The following is a 26,429-nucleotide window of genomic DNA, read 5'->3' as shown; positions in this document are numbered from 1 at the left end:
ACTCAGAGGGGGCTCTTGGCAGATTTCACAGTCACACCAAGACTGGAACCCAGAGAGCCACTCCTCTGGGTACCTCGCAGCCCCCCTCAAGGTTAAAATTTCCTCTAGTGAATCCCCTGGGTAACTTCTTCTCCAGCCCTCCCCATCAACAACATCTTGCTGTTGTAACCAGCAACAGCATCCACCAAGACACCCAAGCCACAGAAAGCCAGACATCTCCTTCTTTGTGCTCCAGAGCCAAACCACCTCCAAACCAGTCATTTTACCATATAGAAATCTCTTGGATCCCCCTACTCATCTCCACCTTGGCAACCTGAGACATCCCTTGTTTGGAAAAATACATGCATTGGTGCGTGTCTGTGTGCCCAGTCATGTTCAACTTTTTGTAACCCCATGCACTGTAGCCCACCAGGCTCCTCTGTCCATGGAATTCTCCAGGAAAGAACACTGGAATGCATTGCTGTTTCCTTCTCTGGGGGACCTTCTTGACCCAGGGATTGAACACACAACTCCTACTTTGGCAGGTGAATTCTTTACCACTGTGCCACCTGGCACATACCCATCTTCCTAGTACCTGGTTAAATTCACCCGAGTCTTGGTTCATGTTACATTCCAAGAAACAATCATGAGACCATCACCAGGAGGATGGCTGGCAGGGGATATTGTGCATTGAAACATTTTTCTACCCCATATTGAAAATTGACTCAATTCCCCACAGCCTTGTGGTCCCTGCTAGACAAGAAGCTGAGTGATAAAAGCATATGCTCTGGTCATATTTCCAGAGGCAGAAACTTTCCCACTCACAGTGGGGGTGAGGTCTAAGAAATCTCCAAATGCTGTCAGCCCTGCTGAGAATCACATCTCGCTTCACCAGAAAGCTCCCAGGAAATGAACTGGAAAACTTGCTGAGCATGAACCGGGAGGCTGGGCTTCGGCTCGGGGCAGGGGAGGCTATACATTGTGATCCGAGTTAAGTAAGGCCTTGGAGGTTCCCTGGAGGAGCAGGGGAGGCGTGGACACACCACCACCTTAATGATGCCAACATCTCATGTACAGAAGGGACTTTCAGAGGCTGAGCTTATGACGGGAAGTCAGGCTGGGACTGGCTTAGAAGTCAGACACCTTTGAGGCCTCTGAGAGCTTAGGCAAGGTTTGGGGCCCAGGTGTGACACCAAAGATGAGAATTGGGACAGTCCCTGCCATGAGGGTAGAGAAAACATCAAGCCCCACATCCTGGCCATCAGTTTATGAGTGCTGAGGAACATTCCAGAGCATCAGCAAAATCTTCAAACAGCAGTGCCAGTAAGGAGCTTAGAATTCATCTAGTCCAATCCTCCATTTGATAAGCAGAGAAACTGAGTCTAGAAACGGCAATGGACTTGCTCGAGACAACTAAAAACTTAGTGTTGTAATTAGAGGCAGAAACCCAGTCTCCTAGATTTTTCTGCCACATCAGACTACTTTCAAATTTGGATGGCTCAGAACTGTCACCCTGCCTGCCTGTCATTTCTGCACACTGATGGCTACCTGGGAAGGCCAAGGAGAAGCTGGTAGAGAGTTGGAACTGGCCTCTCCTGAGCTGGACACGCATTGAATGAATGCAGGAAGAGGGCACACCCTGAACTAACATTTACTGAGCACACATCACATGCCAGATACTGTGCTGTCTGTGCAGGACCTCATTGTGCTGGATTAAAAATAGCTACACTTTTTTGCTTATTCTTCCATCAAAAGGTGAAATGTAATCCTTACATCTAGGCTGGTCTTAGTGACTTACTTGACCAAATAACAGATCTCTAGAATGCAGTGGAAGTGACATGTCAGGACTTCTGCATCTAAGCCATGAGATGCCTTGCAGCTTCTGCAGGGGTTTCTTGGTTTCAGGGTACACCCTCTCAGCACCCCATTTTGTGAGAAGCCCAAGCACTTGGAGGGGGGAGCTACATGTGACCATTTGGGAGGACAGCTCCAGCCAAGCTCTCAGCCAAGAACCACATCAAATGGCAGCCGTGGGAGTGAACTCAGTCTTCCTTAAGAGGCACAACCCCAGGGTAGCAAGAGTGAAGGAAACATGGAAATGAGGCAGGGAAGGGGGAAAAGCAATACAAGGTGGGGTGGCCCAGTGTGCCCAGCCACATGGTGTATCTTCGGCACGTGGAATTGCTGAGCCTGGGAACAAGCCATTGCAGGGGAGATGGATGGGAGGGATCTATCTTCTGGCTCCTGTCTCTCGAAGTCTACGGAGTCGCTTTAGTCATGTCCAACTCTTTGCGACCCTGTGGACTAGTAACCTGCCAGACTCCTATGTCCACATGATTCTCCAGGCAAGAATACTGGAGTGGGTTGCCATGCCCTCCTCCAGGGGATCTTTCTGACCCAGAGATCGAATCCACATCTCATGTCTCTCGCATTGGAAAACAGGTTCTTTACCACTAGCGCCACCTGGGAAGCCCCAGGAAATTAATACTCCCCTGAAAATTTGGGCTGCATTGGAACTTTCCAAACAGTTTCTGGGAAAGCCAGGTTCCTGCACCCCATGGCTCAGCACTGCATCTGAGCACAGAGTGATGGAAAGACCCCTGTGGGTCCACTCAGTGGGCACCAGAGCCACGGTAGCTCCGACCGCAGTGAACATGATGGAGTCCATGCCAAAGCCAGGCCCTCCCCGCAGAGAAGGCTGAGGCAGCAGGTGGGCTGAAGAGTGAGAGGCTGGGATTTTCCACTGAGCAAGTGCCAAGGCCGGGAGGAACAGCAAGACTAAGCGGCTCTGAGAAGAACAGAAAGTAATGTATATGCTTGTGCATGCTCAGTTGCTCAGTCGTGTCCAACATTTTGTGACCCCGTGAACTGTAGCCCACATCTCTTTCATCTCCTGTATTGACAGGCTGATTCTTTACCACTATGCCACCTGGGAAGCAGAGCTGATGTGAAAACAGGTCACCCCTCAATACCTGGGGAGGCATCATTGCTGGAGAACGAAAAGGCTGCAGGAGTTAAGACCCTACAGAAACACTAGGGCTGGGGCCAGCAGCCTCCCACATCGGGTGCAGCTCATGACTGTCTCCCTCCCTCAGGTCCTGTGCATCCTGTCTCTCTCAGTTCATGTTCTCCAGAAGCAGCCCCTGAGAAGAGGATTCATGGGAAGGTAATTGATTAGGTAATTGATTTCTCCCTCACAGGAGAAATCAGTCAAGGATTGGGGGAAGCCGGACGGGGTGGAGAGCAAGCCAAGCTTGGAGTGGGACGTGACTTTGGCAGAGCCCCACAGAGGGTAACCTTAGCCTGATCCTGCAGGGAACTCTGCCGTGTGAGTCGCTCCTGAAAGTCATTTCAATTCAGACAAGAGAGCTCAGCTTCCATACGTCCCTACCATCCATTATCAGTCAAGAGCCACCAGTGGGGGGCTTAAATTCCCAGGCACTTCTGGCTCTCTGCTAACCTCTGAAAAAAGAGCTGCTGGCAGATGAAAGCAAAGGCTTGCCAGAGGTGGAAAAAGGAATGAGAGGGATCCCAGTGAAGCCTCAGCAGCCTGCTGTTCTATAGCATGTCCACAGCACCCTGCAATGAGGAAAGGGAAGCTTTGGCCTGTTTTCATAGACTGCAAGCTCTGCTCCTGAAAGCTGAGTTCTCAGAACTGCAGGGTTGTTTCTGAAGTGCAGTGTGGGGCTGTATGTGACACACTTCTGTCTAGGATATTGAAAACCCACCTGGCATTGGCAGGCAATAAAAATACGTAATGGGACCAAACCCTGCAGATTTGATGATATGATGATGGTGGTGGTGAGACGTGCTGGTGTCTCATTTGCTCTAAGTCCCAAGCTCCTTAGATGCTTTCCTGACTTTGGATCTCCAGAATCAGCAGCTTGGGCTGTAATGGAGGAATTGGATCTGTGAGTAGAAAGTCAGGCTCCCCCTGGGCTCCGTAGAACACTGAACCATGCCACAGCTATTCAGGACTATATAAGTGGTGATGTTTTCCTCTTCCTCGCCTTGAAAGCTTTGTCTAATCAATCAGTAAATATTGATGGTAATTACATCAGTCATGGTAACAGCAGACACCGACATGGAACTTACTATGTGTCATCTTAGGTCATTTTCCTACATTATTAACTCACTTAATCCTCACAGCTACCCCAGGAGGTAGAGATTGCCGTGGTCCTCATTTTACAGAGAAGGAAAATGAGGCACACTACAGTACATGAACTTGCCCAGTTACACAGCCAGGCAGTGGAAGGCCCAGGGTGGGATGCCAGGCAGCCTGGTCCTAGAGTCTAGGCTTATAAAACATCCTTTCCCACCTCTCTTGGCCTCAGAGCCCTTCACAAGGTTGGTGTGGCAGACTATGCTTTTCCAAGATCAGTTCAGTTCAGTCACTCAGTTGTGTCCGACTCTTTGCGACCCCATGAATTGCAGCACGCCAGGCCTCCCTGTCCATCACCAACTCCCGGAGTTCACTCAAACTCACGTCCATCAAGTTGGTGATGCCATCCAGCTATGTCATCCTCTGTTGTCCCCTTCTCCTCCTGCCCTCAATCCCTCCCAGCATCAGAGTCTTTTCTAGTGAATCAACTCTTTGCATGAGGTGGCCAAAGTATTGGAGTTTCAGTGTTAGCATCAGTCCTTCCAAAGAACACCCAGGACTGATGTCCTTTAGAATGGACTGGTTGGATCTCCAAAGCCAAATCTCCTGACCTACATGTTCTGCTTATAATAGGACTTGGATATTCCTTCCAGAAAGCAGTGGAGTCTATGTTCCCTCTCCTTTGAAACTGGGCAGGCTTTTGTGATTTGTTCGACTCATAGAATAACAGCAGAAGTGACTTTGTAACTTCTGAAGGTCTAGTTAAGACTCTATACTCCAATGCAGGGGACATGGGTTCAATCTTTGTTTGGGGAACTAAGATCCTATATGCTGCATGACAAGGCCAAAAAAAACAAACCAAAAACAAAAAATCTGGATCTGCCCAACTCTTAAGCTCATGATGGCTAAGACTCCATGCTCTCAATTTCAGGGCTCCAGGTTTGGACAGAGGAGCTTGGCAGGCTACAGTCTGTGGAGTTGCAAAGAGTCAGACATGACTGAGTGACTAAGCACAGCATAGCACGGCAAGGAACTAGAGCCCACATGCCACAGCTAAAAATCCCACATGCTGCAACTGGGACCCCAGGCAGCCAAAAAAATAAATATTTAAAAAATTAAAAGAACATACTCTCCTAGAAGATATTCTCCCCGGTGGATGTCACCATCAGAGCCAAGTATCTGAAAGATTACTCTGGCACCATAAGCAAGATGGATTGGGGACGGCAGAGTGGGAAGAGAAGGCCAATTAGGAGATGGTAGCAATTGTCTTGATGACAAGTCATGAGGATCTTTCTTCACTAGGGTGAGATCACAGTCTTGAGAAGCCCAGGGACAAGAGATAAAAATTCTCTGTATGCATCTCTAAAAGAAGAAAAAAGTTGCAGGGGTAACATTCTTCAAGCCTTGGAATCTGAATCTAGGTCTCAGGATATGGGGCTTGTCCTTCTTCCTCAGGGTTTCCTTCCAGAAGGAAGAGCCAGAAAATATAATCTCAGATCCTCCTTGACCTTTTAAAATTGCAGCATGAAAAAAGAGGAACACACATGTAGACACCCCCAAGTCACCATCTACTGGGTTTTCCGAAGAACAAATTCAGTAGAAGAAATGACCCTGAGACTGGTTTTGACATATGGTACTTGACTCTAAAAGTCTGAGGTTCTCATACCCACTCACCAACTGTGTGGCCTTGGATGAGCCACTTCCCCGTCTTGAAAATCACACCCAGTGCTGTCGTTCTGTGCCTGTCTCAGTCCATCTCAAACTCACTGAGGGAGATTGTGGTCCTGAGGATTGTGAAGATTTGATTGTATGTGCGTGCATGCCAAGTCCCTCTAGTCATGTCCGACTCTTTGCAACTCTATGGACTGTACCCACCAGGCTCCTCTGTCCATGGGATTCTCCAGGCAAGAATACTGGAGTGGGTTGCCATGCCCTCCTCCAGTGGATCTTCCCGACCCAGGGATCGAACCCATGTCTTTTATCTCTCCTGCATTGGCAGGTGGGTTCTTTACCACTAGCACCACCTGGGAAGCCCCAGATTTGATTGTATAATTGGACACAATCCTGCACTCTTTCCTGCATCCACTTTCTTTATAATGTGACTGTGTATCTCCTCCCTTCAAGAAGGGGATACAGCCTCAACCCCTACCTTGAATTTGAGCTGGCCTTGTGACTATCTTTGGCCAATAGAATGTGATGGAAGTGACAATGTGTCAGTTTCAAGTACAACCTTCAGTAGGCTTATGCGCTCCTGTGCTTTCTCTTAGAACCAGGCACCTGCCACGTGAACTAGCCCGAGCTAGGTTGCTGGAGGGTGAGAGAGCTGAGGCATACCACCCTAGACCAGCTTATAACCAAGTGGCCCCACACATGCGAGGGTGTCCAGCCGGTATCAGCAGAGCTACCCAGCTGACCACAGGTGAGATGAGATGAGTGCCTGTGAACCTGGATAGTTGTGGATGATAATGAATGATTGCTTTAAGCCATCAGGTTTTGTTTGGAGTGCTTGGTTAGATAGCAGTGGTTAATTGATGGCAATGCCAAAAGGACTTTGGCAGCTCAAAATTGTCATTACCAGAGAGCCTCTCAAAAGCTCCATGGATTCAGATTTGGCATCTCCACTTCATGTGGCAGGACACTAAGAGGGGATGTGGTTTCTCTTATGCCCATAACCATTAAGCCATAAATTTGGAATTTGGAGCCAGCCTACAGAATATATAGCCTATGTTCTTTCTACCACACTTCACTGAATGCTGAGGATTCTTAGGCAAATGTCTGGCTTCTAGCCCTTGGCTGACTCCTGCACCATCCTGCCCCGTTATCATGTCAGTGAGTAGAAGGGAGACATCGAGGCCATGCCCATTGGCCAAGCCTCCTGAACCACAGACAATGAGGAGAAGCTCACCCGCAGTGCCCAGTTCTTCTTCCTTGCCCTCCGCCTCGCCGTGGGTGGAAGGTATGCTTGGAAATGCCATCTCAGGAAACTGTGTGGTCCTCAGGACACTGGGGACGGCGACCTATTCTACAAACAAATCTGAGAAGCCACAGTAACCCTGAGGAGCAGAGATGATGACCAGAGATGATCAGTGTAGGGGAAGTTCTCCCACCCAAGACCCGTACCCAAGGGACGGGCTCTGTTCTGAGAGTCCTGACACCTGACCCTGGGCTCACCCTACCACCAGCTGGCTGAGTCTCTGACCAAGGCCATCTTCTTCTCTGAGCCTGTTTCTTCATCTGTATGGGAGTCCCCACCACCTTTAGGATTCTGCATAGCATGATCTTTGGGGCCCAAGCCACTGCCAGGTTTTGAGGCTCCTTGTATATAAAGAAATGTCAAAAATGCCAAAACAGAGTTACAAAAATCAGGGTGCGCTTTAATTCTTACAATGAACAAACTAATCCTTTGAACCTCTCACCCCACCCAACCCACTACATTTCTACTAATCATCCATGACAACAGTAAGACTCTTAAGTGGAGGTCATTTGTAAGTGGATCCTGAACTTGAAGGTGAGAGTCACCTTCTGCTGTGGCTCAGTGAGTATCAGGAGCAGGAGGAAAGAGGCTTGACTCTCAGGCCTCAGTGATGCGAACCTCTGTTTGGCCACCTTTTAAGACAGGGGCCCAGCTGGGCCCAAGGCCAAGGCTTCTGTGGTCTTGGATCACTGAGATGGAGCAGTGGCCAGCTCCTGTAGACACAGTGAAATGCCTACTTTGCATCTGAACTGGAAGAGAGTATCACTGCAGAACAGATACAATAAAACAGATCATGGAAAATTTAATGGCCCGTGGTCGGCAATCACTGAATTATTTATGCCATCTCTGCCTCTTCCGAATCCTCAATTGCTCTGCCTCCAGCAATGCATCCCTGGCCGTTTGCAGACTGCAGGGTAACGGGGCCTGGAAAGAAAATGGGGCCCAGTAGCCAAGAGGCTGGAGGTTTCTGGGTAACCTTGGGCCAAAATTGCTTCCCATCTCTTGGCTTCATTTTCTCATCTGCCAAATTAGGGGGTTCTTTTCCATGAGCTAATAACAACTTAAATTTATGCCACTCTTTTTGTTCATAGATGACTTTCATGTCCCTTCATCCTGTCCCACCCCCTGGGAGGCAGGCAGGATGGATATTACTATCATTCCCTTTTTCCAAAAAATAATCTGAAGTTCAAAATTATGAAAAGCCTTGGCCAAAGTCAAAAGGACAAAAAGTGGTGGAGAGATTTCCCAATTCAACCCGTGTGTAGACAGTGCATAGACTTTAAATTCTCTCCTTACCAAAGTCCAGCTGGAAAAAAAGTCAGAAAAGATACTCAGAGAAAGAGTAAATTCATATTAGACAATAAGAAAGGATGCTATTAGTGAACCAAAATATGGAAGAATTTCTGAAAGGTTGCAGGAATCATCAGTTCAGTTCAGTTTAGTCGCTCAGTCATGTCCAACTCTTTGTGATCCCATGCACTACAGCATGCCAGGCTTCCCTGTGCATCACCAACTCCCAGAGCTTGCTCAAACTCGTCCATCGAGTCAGTAATGCCATCCAACCATCTCATCCTCTGTCATCCCCTTTCCTCTTGCCTTCAATCTCTCCCAGCATCAGGGACTTTTCTTCACATCATGTGGCCAAAGTACTGGAGTTTCAACTTCAGCATCAGTCCTTCCAATGAATATTCAGGACTGATTTCCTTTAGGATTGACTGGTTGGAGCTCCTTGCAGTTCAAGGGACTCTCAAGAGTCTCCTCTAACACCACAGTTCAAAAGGAATATGGGATCCAATAGATTGAGAACCAGAGCAAGGAACATGTCACTCCTTGCAGGCCCAGGAGGGACTTGTCACTGAAGCTGGAGCCTCAGAGAAACAGCTACAAAAACAAAGATGCTTTGGGGCAAATGAAACTGCTGGATTCCTAGCTGGGCCAATCATTCTAGGCCCTTCTTAAAAGCACAGAACCGCTGGTCTTGGCATTCAACCCCAGGAAAAAGTCAAGAACACTGTCAAAATGGGGGGTTCTGCAGGGATTTCTGTAGTTTGCCCTTCCTGACCTCCTCCACAGACTCAGGGGGTAAAATCGAAGGAGAGAGAGTCCAGGGTGGGGGAAAAATCATGGTCTGTTCTAACAATGTGTCTCTATATCTGTATTAGCATATCCATGACTGATACATGGGATCATGATGTTGGTACCGTGTCGGGGTTGCATTGGTTTAGACAGCGCTTTTCCCCGCATACTGTGATATGTGCCACCAAGTGATGGCAGCTGAATGCAATGCAAGCTGAACCCCGGAGCGCAGAGCACAGGGCGTGCAACCACACTCCTGCTCACGGTCATAGCATTGTCTTGGGAGGGTTTATTACATGGTGCTCTGTGTTCTCTGTGTATTTTGCTCTCATTTTCATAACTCAGAAACCTACAACCAGACTTTGCTGGTTGTCCAGTGGTTAAGATTCTGTGCTTCCAAGTCAGAGGCTGTGGGTTTGATCCCTGGTTAGGGTAAGATCCCAAATGCCATAAGGGCCAGCCAAAACCAAAAAGAAAGCCTGCAATCTACCTTATATCTCCTTCTATCATGATACTCTTGCTTTAAAAAAAAAAGTTAAGCCTTATATTTACTGTAATTTTTTTTTTGTTAGCAATTTATCATGTACTTTTTTTAAACCCCAGCATTTCAACAACTTGGGTTGCTATTACTTTTGTGAATGGTCTGATGATAATGTGTCTTGACTTTTGAGTAACTTATCCCTACCCCTGTTTTTCCCATTAGTCCTCTTCTTTTTGATGTGCAATTTGAAGAATTTAAGGATTTTTGGCATCTCATAAATCAAAATCTCTGTAACTGAGGCGTTCCACATTCAGAGGAAAGTCATCTTACTTCAGCAATGGTGGCAGGTCAGGAGCCTGCATTTCTGCTCCCTGTCAGCAAACCTCACCCAGACAGTTCCAGGACCCCAGACCCATGTAGGACAGAGACCTACCCCAGAAGATCTACATAAACATAGACCCACACAGAGGAAAGTCCCATCTGAGCCAGTAATTATCACTGTAGCTTGTCATTCACACACACCGATGGATGCCTGAGAATGACTAAGTTCTGAGGAAAACAACCACAGAAAAGAGAAGGATCAACGAGAATAGAGCAACTGAGAAGGAAAAACAGAGATGACACAGCAAACAGAAAACAAATGCTAATTCATTGATGGTTACATGCATAAAACAAAAGCAACTTGCCATGGTGGGGGTGGCGTAGGGGGAAACAGGAGCAAACAAAATTTAAAAGTTCTTAGAATTAGAAACACACTGGCTGAAATGAAGAACTTAATATGAGGGCTGAAGAGTAGAAAGACCAAATCAAACAATAAAGTCTAGGAACTGTATCAGAATATAGATTAAAATGTCAAAGTGGTTTTTAAGATGAGGAAAGACAAAAGGAGATTGAGGCTAGATCCCAGAGAGCCAATACTCAATAGGAATTTTAGACGAGAACTGAAGTCATAAAAGGGAGGAAATGTGAGTCATTCAGTCATGTCCAACTCTTTGTGACTATAGCCTGCCAGGCTCCTCTGTCCAAGGAATTGTCCAGGCAAGAATACTGGAGTGGGTTACCATTCCCTTCCCCAGGGGATCTGCTCAACCCAGGAACTGAACCTGGGTCTCCTGCATTGCAGAAAGATTCTTGATCAGCTGTTCAGTTCAGTTCGGTTCAGTCACTCAGTTGTGTCCGACTCTTTGCGACCCCATGAATCGCAGCACGCCAGGCCTCCCTGTCCATCACCAACTCCCAGAGTTCACTCAACTCCTGTCCATCAAGTCAGTGATGCCATCCAGCCATGTCATCCTCTGTTGTCCCCTTCTCCTCTTGCCCCCAATCCATCCCAGCATCAGAGTCTTTTCCAATGAGTCAACTCTTCGCATGAGGTGGCCAAAGTACTGGAGTTTCAGCTTTAGCATCATTCCTTCCAAAGAACACCCAGGACTGATCTCCTTTAGAATGGACTGGTTGGATCTCCTTGCAGTCCAAGAGCCAAGGATTAATCAAGTAATAAAAGGAAATTCTCCTTGGCTGTTGAAAGACAAAATTTTTTTTTTGGTTAAAAGTTGTCATTCCATTATCAAGATTCTTTTGTTTATCTTGAGGGAAACCAAATCAAATCTTGTAAAGACAAAATGAATGTATTGTCTGATATGACTCCTGTCACCCCTGCCTCCAGAGTTTCATGATTTGACATTCATTCATTCTCTTTCTCCCTTTCTCTCTTTCACTCTCATCTTCCCCTCTGACTCCCTGGGTTGGGTTCATGCCCAGGCAGGATCTTTAGTTGTTGTGGCCAAGAAGTCCTCCAGAAGCTCAAGTCTTACTTCTTCCTTCCACCAAACCCAGGTAAAAAAAGCATAATCCTCTTTCTCAGCATCTAAATCATCTCTAAAAAGTACTCTGATTGCCCTGACCTGGATCACATGTCCATACCTCGACCAATCTCCTGGCTGGAGAAAAAGAACCCTCAGACTGGATCCTCTTCATTAACAGAAGTCAGGTGAAGAGAGTGAGACAGTGGTAGTTCCCAAGGGAAAGGGAAGCAGGCCAACTGGAGAAGCAGGAGCCTTCTACTATTCTCACCAAGTACAGAGCCGGTGCAGGGAAAAAAGATACACAGTTTGCAACAAATTGGGAAAGTTTCTGAAGCCCAATGATCAAGAAAATCGTAAACCTTCTTAAGGGAAAAAACCGAAAATATCTAAAAATAAATAGCAATCAAACTGCATTAGATTTTTTCTTACACAAAATAACTTTCTAGAAGGCAACTGAACAGTAACTACAGCAATCAGAAAGGAAACTGAGTTGGAATCTCTTATTTAAGTGCAAGGTCACAGTGAAGACATTTCAAAATATTCAAGGACTCAAATTTACTAGCTTTGTAACTCCACCTACGTTATACACATTTTCTTTTTTTAACATGAAAATCAATTCAGTTCAGTCACTCAGTCGTGTCCGAGTCTTTGCGACCCCATGAACCACAGCACGCCAGGCCTCCCTGTCCATCACCAACTCCCAGAGTTCACTCAGACTCACGTCCATTGAGTCAGTGATGCCATCCAGCCATCTCATCCTCTGTCATCCCCTTCTCCTCTTGCTCCCAATTCCTCCCAGCATCAGAGTCTTTTCCAATGAGTCAACTCTTCGCATGAGGTGGCCAAAGTACTGGATTTTCAGCTTTAGCATCATTCCTTCCAAAGAAATCCCAGGACTGATCTTTAGAATGGACTGGTTGGATCTCCTTGCAGTCCAAGGGACTCTCAAGAGTCTTCTCCAACACCACAGTTCAAAAGCATCAATTCTTTGGCGCTCAGCTTTCTTCACCGTCCAACTCTCACATCCATACATGAGCACAGGAAAAACCATAGCCTTGACTAGACAGACCTTTGTTGGCAAAGTAATGTCTCTGCTTTTGAATATGCTATCTAGGTTGGTCATAACTTTCCTTCCAAGGAGTAAGCATCTTTTAATTTCATGGCTGCAGTCACCATCTGCAGTGATTTTGGAGCCCAAAAAAATAAAGTCTGACACTGTTTCCACTGTTTCCCCATCTATTTCCCATGAAGTGATGGGACCAGATGCCATGATCTTCATTTTCTGAATGTTGAGCTTTAAGCCAACTTTTTCACTCTCCACTTTCACCTTCATCAAGAGGCTTTTTAGTTCCTCTTCACTTTCTGCCACAAGGGTGGTGTCATCTGCCTATCTGAGGTTATTGATATTTCTCCTGGCAATCTTGATTCCAGCTTATGCTTCTTCCAGCCCAGCGTTTCTCATGATGTACTCTGCATATAAGTTAAATAAGCAGGGTGACAATATACAGCCTTGACGTACTCCTTTTCCTATTTGGAACCAGTCTGTGGTTCCATGTCCAGTTCTAACTGTTGCTTCCTGACCTGCATACAGATTTCTCAAGAGGCAGGTCAGGTGGTCTGGTATTCCCATCTCTTGAAGAATTTTCCAGTTTATTGTGATCCACACAGTCAAAGGCTTTGGCATAGTCAATAAAGCAGAAATATATATTTTTCTGGAACTCTCTTGCTTTTTCAATGACCCAGCGGATGTTGGCAATTTGATCTCTGGTTCTTCTGCCTTTTCTAAAACCAGCTTGAACATCTGGAAGTTCACGGTTCACGTATTGCTGAAGCCTGGCTTGGAGAATTTTGAGCATGTGAGATGAGTGCAATTGTGCAGTAGTTTGAGCATTCTTGGAATACACTTTTACTAATCTACAAAAAATTTTTTTCTAAGGCATATCCATAAAGATTTTATAATATAAGGAGGCATATTGCTCATTAAGAAGGGGTTCTACAAGAAAAGCACTTACTAAGTTAGCAACTCTGAGAAGGACCAGGTCAGAGATGAATTAAATGCCCAACTTCAGAAGGGATGGGAAAGTTTAAAAAAAGAAAACCTTAAGAAAACACTTACTGTTAATATGGACATTTCTTCATCATCTAGTGTATTTGACAGAAATTAACCTTTTCAAAGTTTTACCCATGATACTTTCAATAATTTAATTAGTATAAATTTATCTCCATATTTTGTCAAAATAGTGTTTTCACCTTTTAATAATAACAAGTGTTCCACACACTCCACTCCAGTGCCCTCAACCAGAGGATACTTTGCCAGAGGGGACATGTAAAAATTCTTTTCAAAATCTCATCAAAGCTAATACACTGATTTTTTTCCAAGCAAGGCTTTATTGGGGCCCCTGCTGCAGCGAGTGGAGAAGGCGATGGCACCCCACTCCAGTACTCTTGCCTGGAGAATCCCATGGACGGAGAAGCCTGGTAGGCTGCAGTCCATGGGGTCGCTAGGAGTTGGACACAACTGAGCGACTTCACTTTAACTTTTCACTTTCATGCATTGGAGAAGGAAATGGCAACCCACTTGGGTGTTCTTGCCTGGAGAATCCCAGGGACGGGGGACCCTGGTGGGCTGCCATCTCTGGGGTCGCACAGAGTCAGACACGACTGAAGCAACTTAGCAGCAGCAGCAGCTGCAGCAAGAAAGAGCTAGAATAAGTAACAGTTTCCTTTGCTGGCACACCTCTTTGAGGAGAGACAAACTTGTTCCTTACATAGGGTGAGGGTTGTCCAGGGGTCAGTTTGGAGGCGTGCCTTAGGTGGTTTGCCCACACTTTCGGTGGTATTGTGGTGTGGATGGTGGGGGAGCAGGGTGAGGGGGTGGCGCCTGCCCTTTTCCCTGCTTTTGCTCCCAGCTCTTCGAAAGTGGCCGTTAGGTTTTTGGTATCTTTGTATCTTTTGTCCAGAATTGGCCCCAAAAGTACATGCATACAGTTATTTTTAGCCCCTATAGTTTCTTTGTATTTTGTTGCGGGAGGAAAGGTGTGTCGAGGTGCAGTCATTGCAGCACTGCAGGGAAAGGTCCCAGGTCCCAGCCTGTCTCACTCCCTGCTGAGAGAATCTACACTCCTACGCTTAAGAAGTAAGGAGCTGAAAGTCTCTCCTACAACTTCTTCCTACTGGACAGGAGCCATTTGACCCTAGCCTACCCTAGAGGTGTAGAAGTCCCTCCTTGACTGTTCCAAGGACCTGTAGGAACCTGGGCCGCTTTCTGCAGGAATGGACAAAATCTCACTATGAAATCAGAAAGCTTGATCCAAAGAGCTGAGATGTTACACTCGTGCATTATGACATGCAGTGCAATATTAGGTCATGAACATGAGTTAATACATTTATGATGCATTAAATGGCAATGTTTCATGAAGGAGGCTGAACTGCTCTTCATATCTTAAACTAAGTTAGCAAGTGTCTGCCTTTCCTAACCTTGGAAGCTGCAGTCCTCTCAAGGACAAAGGTTCAGTGCTCAGTGTTCTTAGCCCCAAAATGCAACTTAGTCCACAAGATATTTTGGCAACTTTTAATCTGAGCAAGAATAAGTGCTTTTGAAAAATAAGGCTTTAAGATAGTTTGCCATTTTAGGGCTGAACTTTAATAGAATGTGAAAGCTTGAACCCTTACACTTTAAACAAGCAAAACCTAAAAGTTACTGATTGGTTCAAGATGGTTTTATGGAAAAACTAATCTGTAACAAAAATTTGACATTCAATGTGAAGGCTCCATGGTTTGAGCGAAGTTTATAAAGGTTCCCAGGGGCTGGGACAGAGCAGGAGAGGGTCTGGACATTTACAGCAGGCATTTTCTCTTCCTCTTCTTAATAGGAGGTGGGCAGAGGATGTCTCAGATAACTTCATCAAACAATGTCTTGTTGTTGTTCAGTAGCCAAGCCGTGTCTGACTTTTTGTGACCCCATGGACTTTAGCATGCCAGGCTTCCCTGACCATACAGATGGCTAATAAACACATGAAAAGATGCTCAATATCACTATTAGAAAAATGCAAATCAAAACTACAACGAGGTATCGCATCACACCTGTCAGAATGGCCAGCATCAGAAAATCTATAAACAATAAATGCCAGAAAAGGAAACCCTCTTGTTCTGTTGGTGGGAATGCAAATTGATACAGCTACTATGGAGAGCAGTATGCTGCTGCTGCTGCTAAGTTGCTTCAGTCATGTCCAACTCTGTGCGACCCCATAGATGGCAGCCCACCAGGCTCCCTGTCCCTGGGATTCTCCAGACAAGAACACTGGAGTGGGTTGCTATTTCCTTCTCCAATGCATGAAAGTGAAAAGTCAAAGTGAAGTCGCTCAGTCGTGTCTGACTCTTAGCGACTCCACAGACTGCAGCCTACCTCTGTCAGATGGCAGCCCACCAGGTTCCTCCGTCCATGGGATTTTCCAAGCAAGAGTACTGGAGTGGGGTGCCATTGCCTTCTCTGGGAGAACAGTATAGAGATTCCTTAAAAAATTAGGACTAAAACTACCATATGACCCAGGAATCCCATTATTGGGCATATACTCTGAGAAAAACCATAACTGAAAAGACACATGTACCCCACTGTTCATCACAGCACTATTTACAACAGCTAGGGCATGGAAGCAACCCAGATGTCTGTTGACAGATGAATGGATGAAGAAGCTGTGGTACAGATACACAATGGAATATTACTCAGCCATAAAAAAGGAATGCATTTGATTCAATTCTAATGAGGTGGAAGAACCTAGAGCCTATTATGCAAAATGAAGTAAGTCAGAAAGAGAAACACAAATGGCATATATTAACACATACGTATGGAATACAGAAAGATGTTGAGGACTGATGAACCTATCTGCAGGGCAGCAGTGGAGATGCAGACAGAGAGAACCGACTTGTGGACACAGGGCAGGGGGAGGAGAGAGTGGGACAAATTGAGAGAGCAGTGTTGAAATATAAACATTACCATATGTAAAACAGATAGCCAGTGAAATTTGCTGTATGATGCAGGGAGCTCAAATTCGGTGCTCTGTGACAACCTAGAGGGGTAAGATGGGATGGGAAGTGGGAGGGAGGTTCAAGAGGGAGGGAACATATGTATACCTTGGCTGAGTCATGTTGATGTATGGCAGAAATCAAAACAATATTGTAAAGCAATCATCCTCCAATTAAAATAAGTTAATTAAATTTTAAACACTATTATAAAGTAACAAGCAAAAACATTGTCTCGAGTGCTGAGCACTCCAGGTATTACACAGCCTGGATCTCTTTTGTGGTAGCTAAACCCTTCAGGTAGGTGACAGTAATCAGCTTGTTCTCCTCTGTTTCTCAGTCATTGGCTTTATCATTCCTAAGATCAAGTTTAGCCCCCATCAGGATGATAGCAGTGTAGGGACAATGATATCACACTTCAAGGTAACACTTCACACGAACATTTTCCAGTGATGCGGATGTCACAAGAAAAAAGCAAATGGAGAGAATACCTGTTTGTAGATAGGACAGAGGATATAATCTGTCAAAATCTTCTTGACCAACTATATCCCATATGCCAAGATTCACTGGTTTTCCATCTATCATGACATTCGCAGAATGACAGTGGGGATATGGTCTTCAAGAAATTCATTGTTTGAATAACTGATCAGTAGGCAGGTTTTCCCTGTAGCTAGCTCTCCCACCACCATGCCTTTGATGGCCTGCCCCTGGACCGCTCACTGAGCCCAGCGGCAGACACACTGAGGCAAGAAGCAGCGAGCTCACCGTGAGGCTGAGGGTGGTGGAGGACAGGGTGCCTGGGGCCACGGTCCACACCGCCTCGTCTTCCCTTCACCAACTGCAAGCTGGAGCCCAACAACGGCCACCACCCGAAGCTGGGGAAAACTGCAGAGAAACAGGAAGTGGCCTCTCCACTCACATCTATCTTCCCCACCCCCATACGGCGCTGCTGCTCCCAGGCTCTGGAGTGGGACTCTACATTTTCTGAAAAAATTCCTTGAGGATGTACCCCAGAAAAGTGAAAACAGAATCCAAGAAAGAAGACAACAGACTCCAAAAGTCATAGAACTAATCCAGGAGAACAACGAACAGAAATACCAGTAGGACAGCTGCAAAGCTGACCTAATGAGCAATTAGCTCCAATCAGAACGAGACATCAGAAGAGTCTGTGAAGAACAACCTCAAAGAAAACAGTGCTAGTCAATCCTATGAGGAATACGCTAGCATGCTAAGCACCATCATGGAATTAAGGCATGCAGCACTTCTGAGCAACAAGGATAAGAAAGGTAATTAGTGACTCTGGGAAAGGCAATGAGCTGACATGAAAGTCACACCCCAGATAAAATGTGATCTAAACTGTGGCATGATTCTGAGCCATTAAAGACGTGTAGGAAATGCTGCTTTCTCATTCCACAGAGCCAGGCTGCCATTGGTCAGGTGGTGTGGGAAGAAGCTGGTAACTGTTGAGTGCTTGGGGCTCACACATCATCTGTGAGGTTTTGTATCAGGAGTAAGTGATAATTATTTCCTCCTGATGTGTTTGTTCTTTTTGAAAGTGATTGAATATGTCAATAATCTATCTTGACAAGTTATCCTAACAGTAGGCCTACTTTTTAAAAAAAATTATTTTTAATTTAAAAATATATGCATAGGTAGAAGAGTTTAGTCTGTTTGTTTAGAAATCAGTTGTACCTTTTGATTTTTACCAGAGAAATGTTTATTTTCTTCCTAAACTAGCAGTCATTAAGAAACTAGAAATCATATCATTAAAATAAAACATTACAGCTTAAACTTCTCGATTTAACTTAAAGTTAAGAAATGTGTAAGGATTAGTGTCTCTTATTTTGAAGAAAAATCTACTTGAAGTTCCATAGTGCTTTTGAACTTTAGTTTCTTCTTCTAATATTGTCCAGTGAAAGTAAATTTTGTGTTTTCCTCAATGTTAATCATTATCTTTGGGTAATGAGATTTTAGGATACTGGCAGATTTGGGTTTTCTTTCTTTTTTTTTTTTTTTCTGAATTTCCACATCTTCTACCATAAACTTGTAAGATTTTTATAGGAAAAAGGAAAAATGGGAAGTTGAGCTATATACATTTTGATGTAAAAATATGTCTAGTACATTTTTATAAACCCAAAAAACCAATTGATGAGCATGACATAGTGTGTGTGTGTGTGTGTGTGTGTGTGTGTGTGTGTGTGTATGTGTGTGAAATCTGGAAAGATAATTGTCACTAGGGTGTAAAGACATTAGCAGGATGAGGGGCAGGGAATCTATCATATTTATTTGTTTCTGTTCTGAGCTATATATCTTTTTTACAGTGCGCCCATAGTCATTTAACAATTAAAGACATTTCTAAAAAGCAGTGGTGGAGGGAGGTCGACCCCTGAGCTTCCAAGTATACAAGCATGCTTACTCCCCTCCAGCTCTGGTGAGCAGCCACACAGGGGAAGAACAATCTCTCTTTCTTCCTCCATGCAAGAGAACCCTCCCGAAGGAGAGGCCGTCCCACAGTAAGCAGAGAAACACATCCAGACTTGACCCACATAACTGCTGCCCAGCAGGCTCTGGGGGAAGGGGCCGATGGGAGGAAGACCTGATGCAGGTAGACGGCGCACCCAGTGCTTGCCGGAGAGTGGAGCGAGCCTAGGAATGTGGTCCATGTGTGGAGTGGAGTCCAGAGGGAGATGCCCACTGCTCAGGGAGGCAGTCAGTGTTGAGGTATCTGTCAGAAGACAGTGGGCTCTCTCCTTCTCAGTCCACACACCCCCTGGCCTTTCCCATCTACTCCGAGGGGTGGTGGTCCTACTTACATCTCTTTTCTCACCATGGGGCATATGGAACTGACCAAGGATCAAACCCCTGCCAGCTGCCTGGGAAGCAGGGAGTCTTAGCCACTGTCCCACCAGGGAAGTCCCTTACCTACATCTCTACTCTCAGTGCCTGTCTCTGTCTGGGGCTTCAGGCCTAGATATCAAATTATCTTCTGAACAGCCCGACTTGAAAGCCCCAGGGGCTTCTCAGACTCAACCTGCCCCAAACTAAGCACCAAACCTCCAGCCTCATGCCCTGTGCTTAATCACTCAGTCGTGTCTGACTCTTTATGACCCCATGGACTGTAGCCTGCCAGGCTCCCCTATCCATGGGATTCTCCAGGCAAGAATACTGGAGTGGGTAGCCATTCTCTTCTCCAGGGAATCTTCCTGACCCAGCAAACAAACCCAGGTCTCCTGCATTACCCACGTGCTTTCCCTCTGGGACTTGGTCAGTTCCACTTCAGCCCACCCCACCACACAGTCCGGAAACAGGCCATCACCCTTCACTTTTCTCTCTACCTGCCTCCCATGCCCAATCAATCACCAAATCCCACCCACTTCTAATTCTCTTTCCTCTTGGCACAAAACCCCACTTCTCTCCTTCCCCCTGCAACAGCAGCAGCCCCTGTCTCCATCAGCATTAAGCGGCACTGCCACCCTGGCAAATGGTACCCCCTCCCCAACCACAGTCCCACTGCTGGCTTCCTCCCTCCCATTCCTTCTTCTCAGAGTGACCTTCTAAAACATACAAACCTGCTCCTGATATTCCCCTACTGCTTCCCTGGTAGCTCAGGTGGTAAGGAAGCTGCCTGCCATGCAGGAGACCCAGGTTCCATTCCTGGGTTGGGAAGATCCCCTGGAGAAGGAAATGGCAACCCACTCCAGTATTCTTGCTTGGAGAATCCCATGGACAGAGGAGCCTGGCAGGCTACAGTCCATGGGTCTCAAGAGTTGGACAAGACTGAGCAACTAAACCAACACCACCACAGCCTCTTTGGAGGCACCCACTGCTCTTCACTCCCAATCCTCTCCTTTACTCAAAAGCAATGTCCTGCACAACTGGCCCCAGCCAGCTACTCTAGCCTCATCTCTTACCTCCTTCCCTCACAGAAGATCAGCCAGGTGAATGTGCTTCATTCCTTAGAACCTTCCGCACGCTCACGCACCTCTGGCCATTGGATTGTATCATACCTGCTCTTCTCTCTGTCTGGGACAATCTACCTATTCCTCTCTTCTCTTCACTATTTACCTGCCAGATCCCAGTTCAGGTGCCTTGGGAAGTTTGACTGGATCAGATATCCCTCCTATGAGCCCCTAGTAGCCTGTACATTCTCCCATGGAGCACAGATCCCAAGGTATGGCGATTGGCTTCTGAATAAATCCATGTCCCCTGCTAGAATGTTACTGGGGGCTGTGAATGGATAGGTGAATACATGGATGGATGAGAGAGTGGATGGATGAATGGACAGATGGGATGACAGATGGATGGATAGATGGTAGATGAATGGGTGGGGTTAGTCGAATGGAAGAGGTTAGATGGGTAGGTGACTGCAAGAGTAAATAAGTGACTAAATGAATACATGCATGCACAGGACTCCTGCAGAGTTTGGTGAGCCTGAGGTAAAAGGCAGGTAATTAGAGAGGCCCAGTAACAAAGGCATAGATCTAATTATCGGATTTACCCAGACATTGTCCAGTTCAGAACCTAGGACGGCGGCTGCTGAACCATCAACTTGCCCCAATCACATACAGATCCTAGGGACAAGGACTAGGGTATAGGGGCACGTGCCACGTCTACACGTGGAGGCCAAATTGGATCAGAAAACATGGAGTCAAACCCTGATCCCCCATTTCTTACTGAGTTCCCTGAGTTGGGTTACAATCCCCTCTGAACTGCAGTTTCCTTTCTGGAAAAAGAGTGGTAATTAATCCTCCCTGTCTGAGGCCGACTCCCCGGAAGCATAGTGGGAACTAAGGAATAATGTGCAAGTGATTTATCAAGAAACAACTCCAGGGAAGACCCCAGGGAGTAGGGGATCAGGATGTGGAGGCAGGGAGGCAGGCAGGGTGGAGAGTTCCTGCAAAGTTCCATGGAGGATATGCAAGCTGAGGGGACTGGGCCACAATCCAACACCTGGCCCCCAGGGTTTAGGAGCTCTCTGGACTGGGCCAAGATGACTCACAAGTAGGCACCCAAAGATAGTCACAGGTGCTGCTGACAAGGGACCTGAAGTTCATCAACAATATCCATTGCATCACTTTACCTTGCTCCCAAAGGGAAAAATGAGATTTTGTAAAGCTTTATCACTGTACCTGGTACAAAGCAAGCAACAAAGTATAGTTATTATTATACCAAAACTCCTAAATTTGCCAAGTGTTTAGTAAGTGGCATGTCCTTGACGGGGCTTCCCAGGTGGCGCTAGTGGTAAAGAACCTGCCTGCCCCTGCAGAGACATAAGAGATGCAGGTTTGATTCCGCAGATCCCCTGGAGGAAGGCATGCAATCCACTCCAGTACTCTTGCCTGGAGAACTCTCATGGATAGAGGAGTCTGGCAGGCCACAGCCCTTAGGGTCGCACAGAGTCGGACGTGACTGAAGCGACTTAACACACACACACACACACACACACACACACACACACGTCCTTGACTAGTACTGGGCTGGGTTGAGGAAGAGGGACCAGTGTCTAGAAGTCCTCAGAGCAGCCCTGCTAGGAAAAACAATCTCTTTTTACTTGATGCAGCAAAAGGCCCAGAATTGTCAGAAGCCACTGCCAGCCAAAAAAAAAAAAAAAAAAACACTGTATATGCAATTAATTAGGCCTCTGCTTCAGTGCTCTGCTCTCTCTGTTTGCCTTCACCAGCTTAGCATCCAATTTTTTAGCTGAGAAGGCGGGGCAGCAGGTTTCTGAGATATTTTTTGCTAATGGGCTGAAATATTACACCCATAATTATAGCCTGGCTGCATATTTTTTTCCTTTGCTCATTTTGTTCAGCGTCGCAAACATTGTATCTGATTACAGCCATTCATGTCTTCTTTATGAAATAGGGTCTATCATGCTCCGCAGAAGGGATCAGTGGCTCTGGGGAAATTATCTAGGCTAACAACCCTTTCTGAGTTCCTGTGGGCTGATGCTGTTGGATGCTACCTCCTCAGATGGCGCAAGGTGGGAGGTAGAGACGTGGGGACCAGAAGGAAAGAGATAGCCCATGCCTGAAACCCTCCATAGCCAGGGTTCCAACCTGCTCCCTCCACCCCCACACAGGTTCGTTGTCCCTGCTCTTGCTGGCACAAACCATGCCCACTCCCACTTCTGGAGCTCTGCCCATCCTTCCACCTTCCCTCACCCCTTCAAGGGTGTCCTCTTCTATCTTGTCTACTTAAACCAGTAATGCACCAAGTATAAGCCATAGATCAAGCCGCACAAGTCTTCCCCGGTAGCTTGATCGAAATGCAGATTCTCAGCACCACCACCTGAAGGCACTGGGCCTCTGTGGGAGGGGACCGAGAGATCGGAGGGATTTGGATGTTTTCTCCAAAGCGTGAGACCCACTGAGCTAGAGCAACCTTACAGCAAGGGTGTGGAGTTTTATCAGTGGGTTCCTGTTTCTCTCTCTCTCTGTCATTGGACAGGTTATTTAATCTCTCTGGGCTCCAATTTTTCATCCACAAAAATGAGGATAATATAACTGACACATAGAAGACATGAAAATAATCCTCTTAGATTGAGCCATACAAATGTTCAGGCTTTGTGGGCCAACAGGTCTTGCATAGCAGCAGTTTCATATGGCTCAACCCATAGTTGCTTTTTTTTTTAATTGTACAGAGCTCAGCTCACATCACACCTTCCCCTGGAACCCTCCGAGATTAGCCACATCACAAAGTGCACTCCTTCCCTGGAAGGAGGCCAGCTTTTCCTTCTGTGCTTGTCAATTCCTTACGGGATATCTCTGACCCTTCTCTAGGGTTCCACATCCATATGCCAGTCGCTCCATGCAAATGGTACCTCCTTGGAAGCAGAGGGTCTCCTGGCCTCACATCCTTCACAGCAGAGGTCAGTATAGACCTTTGGCTTTGAAAAGAATCCCTTACTTTGTGACTAAGACTGAAATTATTTTTTTTTTTAAGGAGAGAGGATACCAGGGGAAAATGAGATGGTTAAGACCCCAGGCAAGGCCATGGAAGATGTCAGGAGAAGACAAATTCAAAGTTAACAGAAGACAAGGAATGGGCAGGACCTAGAGAGCTGCATCTTGGGCCTGGAAGGAAGGATCGGCAGAACCTCGGGTGTGAGAGAAGCTGTGGGTCCTTTAGAGCAGCGCTGCTCACACTGGCCCCTGGAAGAGCCACACAGGGCACCATCTGGACTGGCACACCTCTCCAGGCTACTGAGTCAGAATCTCAGGGTGGGCCCCTCCGGGTGATTCTGATGATCACTAAAACTTTGAATCATTCATCCTCTGTCACCACCAGCCAGGGCTCGAGTCCCTTCTACAGGGTAGAGTAGTCATAGGGGAGTGGTGGGGACCACCCTGAACACCTTTACCGACAGGGAGCCTTGGCCTTCTCTTCGAAAAAAGAGGATGTCAGGGTGGAAAGTGATTTGTCAGGATGAAGGGCACTTTCCCTGGCAAGAGGCTTTGTGGTCAGGCTAGCCCTGATCAGAAGAAGGCTAATATTCTACCCAAAGAATTAGGTATTTAAGAATATCTCTGAGTACAAACTAAATAAATGATTGAACTCCTTCATTACCAGTGGAGTCAATTAGCACGGGGAAAGCCTCAGTATTGCCTGTGGGTGGGACATGGAGGTAAGGGATATCTGTCAACACCAGGGCCGGGACTAAACGCTGTCTGCTTAGCTCTCATTTGCCTCATGTTCCCAGTCCCTGAAATTGACCTACATATTTATAACTATGATTCTGGGCCCAGCACTGTCCTAGGTATTGGCTGTAAAATGTTGAACAGAAAAGAAACATTTTCGGCCCTCATAGAGCTTACTTTCTAGGGGAGAAGGCAGATAGCAAACAAGCAAACAAGATTCTGATATAATTTAATGTCATGATACACGCAGTGATTAAACAGAAAATAACAGTCACTGGAAAGGACCTTTTGGACAAAGCTTGCGCTAACAGCCCTCTAAAACCATACCTGCTCCAGCACCATTGAGCTGCTGTGTTATTTCCCATAGCACTTGTCATTTTCTAGAGTAGACACAGTTGACTTCATTACATTCATTGTCTGTCTCCTCCCATGAAGGCCAGGGGATTGGGGCAGAGAGATGCTGATGGTGGGATCTGTTTTAGTCACTGATGTGTCCCAAGCTTCCTGAAGAGTGTGGTTCCCAACCAGGGCTGATCCCCAGAGTACACTTGATGATGTCGGCAGGCATTTATTTTTATTTCTCTTATACCCCTGCCCTGTAGCTTATTTATTTTATTTCATTTACATATTTATTTTTTGGGCCATGCCACGCAGCATATAAGATCTTAGTTCCCTGCATGTGTATGTGCTAAATCACTCAGTCATGTCCAACTCTTTGTGACCCTAAGGACTGTAGCCCACCAGGCTCCTCTGACCATGGGATTCTCCATGCAAGGACACTGGAGTTCGTTGCCATGCCCTCCAGGGGATCTTTCCAACCCACAGATCGAACCCATATCTTTTATGTCTCCTGCATTGCAGGCAGGTTCTTTACTGCTAGCACCACTTGGGAAACCCTAGTTCCCTGACCAGTGATCAAACCTGTGCCCCCTAAAGTGGAAGCACAGAGTCTTAACCCCTGGCCCACTGGGGAAGTCCTCTGTAGTCATTTTTAGTTGTCACAGTTGGGAAGGGGTGCTTCTGGCAGCCAGTGAATATAGGCCTGGGATGCTGCTCAGCATCTCACAATGCACAGGACAGCCCCTCCCACTCCACAGCACAGAACAACCCAGTCCAAAGCACAAGGAGTACGGAAGTTGAGAAACTCTGTAGCAGACAGTCAATGCATGCTTGCGGAGTGGGAGGATCAGCAGGAAGAGGAGGCCTGATGCGGCGGGGGGGGCGGGGGGGGCGGGGGCGGTGTTTCACAGAGGGTGCTCATGGGAAGCCTCTCTGAGCTGGGAACACTTGGTTGGAGAACTGAATGATGTTCTGGGGCCAGCCATGTGAGGCTCCAGGGAAAGCACTTTGCAGGCAGAGGAGCCAGCCAGAGTGAAGGCCTCGCATCAGAAACAAGGTCAGGATTTTCAAGATGCTGCGAGAAGAACGATGTGTCTGGGAACAGGGAGGTGAGGTAATGATGCATGAGGTGAGAGAGGAGAGGGCGGCCAGGGAGAGTGTCCACCGCAGACCACAGAAGCAGCTGCACGTTACTGTAAGTGAAGGACGAAGCCGTGTGGTGGAGTAAGGGACTAATGGAAACGGATTTTAAAAGAACATTCTGGGACTTCCCTGGTGGTCCAGTGGTTAAGAATCCACCTGCCAATGCAGAGGACACAAATTCCATTCCTGGTCTGGGAAGATCCCACACGCCGCAGAGCAGCTAAGCCCAGGAGCCACCACTGCTGAGCTTGTGCTCTGCATCAAGAGTAGTCACTGCAAGAAGCACTCACACTGCAGCTAGAGAGTAGCCCCCACTTGCTGGAACTAGAGAAAGCCCACATGCAGCAACAAAGACCCAGTGTGGCCAAAAAATAAACTAAGTAAATAAATACGAATTTTTAAAAAGAGCGTTCTCTGGCCCCCACACAGGGGTAGAGTAGAAGCAGAAAGACCAATTAACAAATATCCGTAGTGGTTCAAGCCAGAGATGTGGGGTTTGAAGTAGGCAACGGCAGAAAAGGAGTGAGGATAGGGTGGTCTGAGAGTATATTTGGAAGATAGAGCCCCAGAACCCTTTAGTTTGGAGACGGAGGAAAGAAGGGGAGAGGGGAAAATGGATGATCCAAGGTGCACAGTTAGGGACAATTCAGACTAAATTCCAGATGTCTTGGTTTGCAGTCTGATGTTCTTTACACTTCATCACGTGATTTTTGTGGACCAGCCAACATTCTCCTTTAATCCTCCAGACATATATATTGAGAACATTTGGTGTAAAACCTGTAACGGGTATGGGAAAAAACGTGGTCCCACCTCCAGGAACTTACATGCTAGGAAGGAGACAGACACACACATACCAGAACAAAAGATGGGC

The 26,429-nt window shown here is 46.6% G+C and overlaps 1 pseudogene; it reads right to left on the bottom strand.

The window, feature by feature from the left end:
* Window positions 1-15,052: 15,052 nt before the first annotated feature.
* LOC133255489 (ras-related C3 botulinum toxin substrate 1-like) overlaps window positions 15,053-26,429 on the bottom strand; it is a 47,834-nt pseudogene continuing 36,457 nt past the window's right edge.

The sequence above is a fragment of the Bos javanicus genome, chromosome 10 (assembly GCF_032452875.1).
Source record: "Bos javanicus breed banteng chromosome 10, ARS-OSU_banteng_1.0, whole genome shotgun sequence".
NCBI classification, from domain to species: domain Eukaryota; kingdom Metazoa; phylum Chordata; class Mammalia; order Artiodactyla; family Bovidae; genus Bos; species Bos javanicus.
This window is presented reverse-complemented; position numbering and strand designations above follow the sequence as displayed.